Below are 6,320 nucleotides of genomic sequence, written 5' to 3'. Positions count from 1 at the left end.
ATCCTCACCTAAATGTAATGCAAAGAAATTCACAGATAATGTGGAATCTCCACTTGAGAAACCAAAGGTTTGTTTAACAAATGTCCTTAAAGAGCTTGGAGTGCGAATTTGCCACTGTCCCCGGCTGAGCTGATTTGAATCGACACGTACAGCTGACCATGTGCTATTAAGCCGGAGCCGTGGTCATTAGTTGACCCCCTGACATGTATTGAATGTCATGAGTAAAATGCAGTCCCTGCCCTCGCGTGTGTTCCCTTGGCTAAAGGTGTCCTTTTCTAAATCTGAGTAGAAAATGCTAAGAAATTATTCCTTTTTATTTTTAGGGTGAATGATGAACATAAGAGCTTTGAGGGTTTTGTCATATGAAAAAATACATGTTTTTTTTAAGTGAACTCTATGCCCAGTCTGGGGCTTGAACTCAGGACCTTGAGCTCAAGGGTTGCAGTCTGCACCCACTGAGCCAGCAGAGCACCCCTAGGCTTTGAGTTTTCAAATATGTATTCAAATCTATTCTTTGGGGGCACCTGGGTGGCACAGATGGTTAAACCTCTCCGGCTGGACCTCGGCCGATCAGGGTAGTGAGCCTCACGTAAGGCTCTGCGTTCATCAGGGAATCTGCTAGAGGTTCTCTCTCACCCTCTCTCTCTGCACCCTCCCCCCAAGTAAATAAATAAATCATAAAAAAAAACCAAAACTATGCTTTACCGTGACCTTTTCCCCCAAATTTATCTATAATGATTGCATTCAAAACCCCCCCAAAAGCTCAATGGTGAGTGACATTTGATGGAAATCAATTGATTCTTTGCACCACAATCAAATATTTTATCAGCATAGAGAGATTGGGCATAGTAACTCCAGCCTGTTAACCTTTTTGTTTCATTTTCTTAAAATAATCCTTACATCCAACGTGGGGCTTATCTCCCACCCCTGAGATCAAGCCTGCTGGTGACGGGCTCTACTGGCTGAGCCAGCCAGCTGCGTGTTACCTTTTGATAATCCTTTATAAGGGATGCCCAAGATTCATAAATGGACCGAATGGATATCATTTTAAAATCTTTTTCTAGGGGCGCCTGGGTGGCTGAGTGGGTTAAAGCTTCTGCCGCAGGCTCAGGTCATGATCTTGGGGTCCTGGGATCGAGCCCCACATTGGGCTCTCTGCTCTACAGGGAGCCTGCTTCCTCCCCTCTATCTGCCTGCCTCTCTGCCTACTTGTGATCTCTGTCTGTCAAATAAATAAATAAAATCTTTAAAAAAATATATTTTTCTAGGATTGTATGACATAGATGCCGAATTTCTAGAGAAGAACTTCTTCTTGCTAAATCCTTACCCTTTTGTCAGCCTTCTTTCTCCGGTTCAACTGTAAGATAGTTGGGGACAGAAACAGTCACTTGAATTTTGCAATCGCCACCCGCCCCCGAGAAAGTAGCAAAATGATGACCACATCAGGATATCAATAAGGATAGTGCTTCTCTGACCCATGGCTGGGTCACATTAGTTTAGTGGGTTTCCATGGCTTTCATGGCCCAAGTTCTGTTCATGATCTATACAAAGCATTGGAGCTATTCCTGTCGCATTGTTGTCAAACCACAGGAAATTAGGCCTTTTCTCATTACCACACAGAGTTCTGCAAGTGGCTGATACCCTTGGGCCACACAGAGACTTCTTGATAGTATTTTCCCCATCTAGAAACCAAAATAGTTCAGAAGATGAAAAAACATATTTATATAGAATCTTGAGGGCTATTGAGTTATTTCAATCTAAAGTAATGGCTTGCAAAAAAAAAAAATTATAATAAAGTAATGACTTGCGTGAAGGGTGGAAAGAATCATCCTTTGTTTATTCAACAAACATTTATTGAGCACCTCCTGGGTGCCCAGCCCTTATCTAGTTGCTGGGAACAGAGATGAATCAGACCCCGACCTCATGGGAGAGGCAGGCCCAGGGTGAGCTACACTTAGAGGCTTGTATCTGTTCATTTGTCCAACAGTTATTCCCTAAACTTCTTTTTTTTTTTTTTGCCAGGTGATACAGTAGGCTGAGAGAGAAATTGGAACTAGATAAAGGGCCGCTATGCCTGGCTGAGAGGCTTCAAAATTACCCTCCAGTGAAGGAAGATTCTAGAAGTAAAACCGTTTGGCCCACAGGAGATCACATGGGGACTCTTTCTGCGCAGAAACAGCTATATGCGGGGAAGAACAAAGGAGAAGCTGTCCGTACTTGTTATCCAAAAAGCCGATTATCAGAGTGACATTAACCGAGTATGGGAAGGTAACAAATCATACTTGTAGTGTTACTCCTTCGTCTACATTTTAATAAAATGGGCTGGGCCACCTCCATGTTGTAAGCACTCTTCCTGTTCATTTGCTACCAAGTTTCATACTGGTATGGCCAGGTTCGTGTGTTTGAAATGGTTACGATGACATGTTTTTGGTGGGATGGCCGAGACCTGCATGGTCCCATAGTAGGGTCTGTGCATTCAAAGCTGGTCTTCAATCGTGTTTTGGTTTCCTGAGGCTGTTGTAACCAATGACCACAAACCTGGTGGCTTCAAACAAAAGAATCTCGTTACCTCTCAGGTCCACAGGTGAGAAGTCCAACATCAAGGGGTATCTGGAAAGACACCTTTTCCATGGCGGCCTGGTTGGCTCGGTCTGTGGTGCTTGAGGCTCTCGATCCTGGGGCTGTAGGTTCGGGCCCCATGTTGGGCGTAGAGATGACTTGAAAATAACATCTTAAAAAAAGAAAATTCCTTTTTCTTATAAATTCTCATTCCCAAGTTGTAGGGATTCGATGTGGGCAGAATTTATTGGAGGGGCTACCATTTGACCCACTAGGAATCGTGACCAATAGGACCCCTGGTAGGGGCATTGCCCTGTGATGCTTGGAGGGGTAAGGTGGCAAGCTGCACTGTGGGCAGGGACCTTTTAATGAACTACTGGGTTTGTGGGAGGAGACAGGATAGTGGCAGGTTTTTCCTGTAATTGAAGAGTTAGTTACTCCATGCTCTGAGGATTGATATGGAAAACTTCCAGGAGCTGCGAATGAGTAGAAACAGAGGGGCATAGGCTAGAAGGAACATCAAAGGTTTGGGAATCACTTGTATGTTGACTGTGATTACAGAGGTGAGTACCACGGGTGGTCACGGAGGAAAACAATTGGGCTGGTATGGTAATTTGAAATGTCTTCAAGGGGAGTGAAAAAATGCCATTGGGGAAAATAAAGAATATAATAGAAGTAGTTGGAGAGGCCAATCCTGAAAATTAAAAAGGAAATAACCAAGTTAAAAGAATAGAAACTGGATTATTTGAAGAAAGGATTATAATGTATAATCCCAACCTTGTCATTTCACAAACAGTTGTTGACTTTGAGCTAAGATGATGACAGCACCGTGAGTTCATATAAGCCAACAGAAATTCTCGAAACCATACATAGATGCTGAAGGTAGTCCTCTAAGCTTCCACTGACTCTCTTTGAAAGCTCTGGGTTCTAACAGGCACAAACACGTATAGGCAAGAACAGATGCTCCCACAACTAATGCTGAGAACCTTCATCCAATCAACACTGCTTTTCTGGAATAGGGTCATTAAGTTTCCTAATGGGAGAGGTGGTTACCCAAGAGTAAATTTCTTCAGGTCCTCAACCCACACTTCAAAGAATGAATTCTTCAGATTAGAAAGAGGTGAGGTCAATCGACTCTAAATCAGACCTCGAGACCCATCCATCTGCCTTGCGCATCTGCCTTACACCCGGCACTCTTGACCATATTCCTTTGAAACAGCGTTGATGGATCTTCCCCTCCCCGCCCCCTCCTGCTAGCTGACGCCTGTGCACGTTGGCGTCCATGTATGTTCAGAATTTCTTACACATTGGGCTGGACCACGGCCCTCCTGCCGCCAGGCTTTCTGCCACAGGTGTTCCCAGTTAGGGCCACAGGAGGCTGGGAGGGCCATTCGGGCGTTGGGTCACCGGACCAGGTGAACAAAGCCCGGGAGGGACGGGGGCTGTAAGCTAAGGCCTGCGGGCCGCAGGGGACGGCTCCCAGGTCGACAGCGGGCTCCCGGACCCTCGCACTGCCCCACTTGGGTCACCCCTCAGAGGGCAATTTTCAAACCACACGCTGTGTCCTCTTACGGTTCTAGGGAATCAATTTAGCTGATGCTTTCCAGCCTTCAAGACAAATACAAAACAAAACAAACAAACAAACAAAAAGCCAGCAAGCTAAAACAGATGGCTGAGGAGAAACAGAACAGGAATGACCGGCCTCTCCTGCAGGGTAAAGGTAGGTGTTGTCTGAGCAAACTTCTGTTTCAGTTATCCGTGTAGGAGAATGTGTGTTTGTGTGTGTGTTTTGTGTACTGGCCTGTGATGTAAACTGTTTTTTCAGCGTGAGTTAGAGTCACACTTACCAAGACAACCATTCCCGACCTCCTGATCTCTGATGGCCTCATTCCCTTTCCTTTCTCCATATCCCTTGCCCTCCTCGTCAGTCACTTTTCGTCCATTTTGAACCCATTCCTAAATCCCCTCCACGAGCCTGTGTACCATTCCTTCACCCAGGCTCCCAAGGGTTAACGAATAAAATGATACTCTTTTCTCCGTGGTTACCACTCAACTTGCTACCTGTCTCTGCTCAGGTTCCTTTTCGCTATGCAACCTTGTCCACACTTCCTAATTTTTCTGAGCTTTGCTTTTTCTCCTCTGCAAAGTAGGAGAGGGGATGGTCTAACCCACAGGCTTGCTGGGGAGGGCTGGAAGCAACAGGTGCACCTCGCCCACGCTTGGTGCTCAGCAGGTGGCCGCTTGTATAATGGGCACTTTCTTCCCCCCCCACCCCCCCCCAACCATAGGATAAGGATCAGGATGGGGAAATTTACAAGGACTCTGGTATTATCTGCTACAAAGTTCTACTTAGATTTTGCTGGTGGTTTATTTCTTGTCTTTTACAGCAGTTTTCTTCCTTCTCCCTGGGGGATCCAGTCAGGCTAGGCATCACAGTTATTTGTCAAATCACCATAATCTGCAAAAAGCCTCCTGTTGTGCTTTGTCTCTCTAAACCTTCACATTTTTGAAGGATCCACGCCGGCTGGTTTGGAGAATTTCTCCCCACTTGGGTTTGCCTGATGTTTTTTCACAGCTGGGATCTGATGGTTTGGGGTAGGACCCCCCTGTCAGGGACCTTGTGTCCTTGCTGCCTCAAAAGAGGCACGTGATGTCAGCTTGTCCCATTTATTGGCAGTGAGGGTGATGGCTTGTCCACACCATTGCCACCAGGATTCTGCGCTGTCAAACCATCTTTTCCCCGTTGTAATTAGTAAGTAACCTGTGGCGAGACGCTTTGAGGATTCTTGCCTGAATCGATGATTTCTATGATGTCAACAAAAGGGAACTTCCAACTCTATAGATTCCTTCTAATGTGACTTCTCATATTTGTGTCCTCTCTTCTGTGCATACACCGATAAATGCAATTCCAAAATTTCCATTCTAACAACATGAAAAATCAAAGCGGCTCATACATGTAGGCCTGTGGGCTTGTTCTGCCTGACTCGTCTCTCAACATTAGAGAGGTACCATGTTGTAAGGAAGATTTCCATGGGCCCTTTCAAGATATGGCTGATGCCGGCAGGCCTGTGCTGTCACTCCATCTGTAAGAGTCCGCTCTGGGTTTGCCTGAGACAACATTCTCTCTCTCTCTCTCTGTTTGCTAAGATTTTATTTACTTCTTTGTCAGAGAGAGTGAGAGCAGAGGGAGAAGCAGGCTCCCCGCTGAGCAGAGAGCCCGATGCGGGGCTGGATATCAGGACTCCGGGATCATGACCTGAGCCAAAGGCAGAAGCTTAACCGACTGAGCCACCCAGGGGGTCCCTTTTTAAAATTTTTTTTAAAGATTTCATTTATTTATGTCACATTCACATGAGGCATGGCTGTGATTTTAAAAAGGGATACAACTGCGTATGTGTAAGTCACTTCCATTCAGTTCAAATCCGATCTTTAATGTTAACTTGGATCATCTAAAAAATATGACTCCTGATCTGGCCGAGAAAGGGCCAGTTGGTAGTTCTGTGAGGCGGCTGCCGAGGCTGGAGGGGTAGTGGGAGCAGATCCTTCTCAGGTTCCTGATAGACAATGGAGTGTGTGTTATAAAGGACAGCAGAGCCCAACTGGAATAATCCGCAGGGCCCTCTGCATCCACATCACCGAAGAAGCCTTCTGCTCCTTCTCTGAGAACCGAGAAGCAGCTTCAGATTTGCGAGTTTGACTTTGGGGGTCAGGTGCCATGTGTTTCTGCAGACCTTAAGCAAATGTCACCTGCCCTGCTGGTC

The sequence above is a fragment of the Mustela nigripes genome, chromosome X, assembly GCF_022355385.1.
Source record: "Mustela nigripes isolate SB6536 chromosome X, MUSNIG.SB6536, whole genome shotgun sequence".
In the NCBI taxonomy this organism is placed as follows: domain Eukaryota; kingdom Metazoa; phylum Chordata; class Mammalia; order Carnivora; family Mustelidae; genus Mustela; species Mustela nigripes.
The sequence above is the reverse complement of the archived record's forward strand: the minus strand, read 5'-3'. Positions refer to the sequence as shown.